Consider the following 810-nt stretch of genomic DNA (forward strand, 5'->3'; position numbering starts at 1 on the left):
AAAAAAAAAGAAAAACAGCAAATGTGGTCTCATCACCACATAAATCCCCACTTAGGTCAGTTTTGTTGCATGGTTTCTGTGTCAGGGCCTCTCTTTAAAGCTCCAGTATCAAAAAAATTAAAGTCAGAACAAAAAAAGTGTGAAAGATTGCTCAGGGCAAGTGGATTTTCAACTCTTGGTATAAGTGCAGTTTATTCTTGCTTGAATGGATGAACGCTTGGTAATTAATGTAATTTTCTCTCTTAACCCAGGATAAACCAGCTATTTCTTATGCTAAGCATCAGGTATTAGCATGTATGTTGTCCATCATTAGCTACTGGTATCAGGAGACCTCACATGAAGGATGTCAGTGTTGCATACCAGACTAGAGTTAGGACCAAATTACTAAAGAATCATGTGGTTTCGTATGTGTTGCAAGGGTAGAGAGAACCCCAGAATCTCTGCCTGCCTCTGCAGCATAAATACATTTTTCCTCCCTACAAACTCAATTTTCGGGAAGAGGACTGGATGTCTTGCAGTGACCAGTGGGTGCTGGCCCTATGACCATTAAGTACTGATTTCAGCCATCTGGTTGGAGGAGAAGGTATAAGCTTAAACAGAGGCCAAGCATATTTCTACCCTTGCTTCTTTTCAGAGCTTCCCTTTGATTCTCTCTCTAGAAGACATRGGCAGAGTTTGCATATGTGTTTGCATACATTCTTTTAAATAGGTGTTTTGTTTTATATTGAGTGTAGAACTAAATATAGCAATCTTTTAGTTAGTGAAAGTATTACTATTGAATTTTGAGATAAAAGTACAGTATCAAGGAAA

Source organism: Rhea americana, unplaced genomic scaffold (genome assembly GCF_003343005.1).
Source record: "Rhea americana isolate MKP2758 unplaced genomic scaffold, rheAme1 scaffold_353, whole genome shotgun sequence".
Lineage (NCBI taxonomy): Eukaryota > Metazoa > Chordata > Aves > Rheiformes > Rheidae > Rhea > Rhea americana.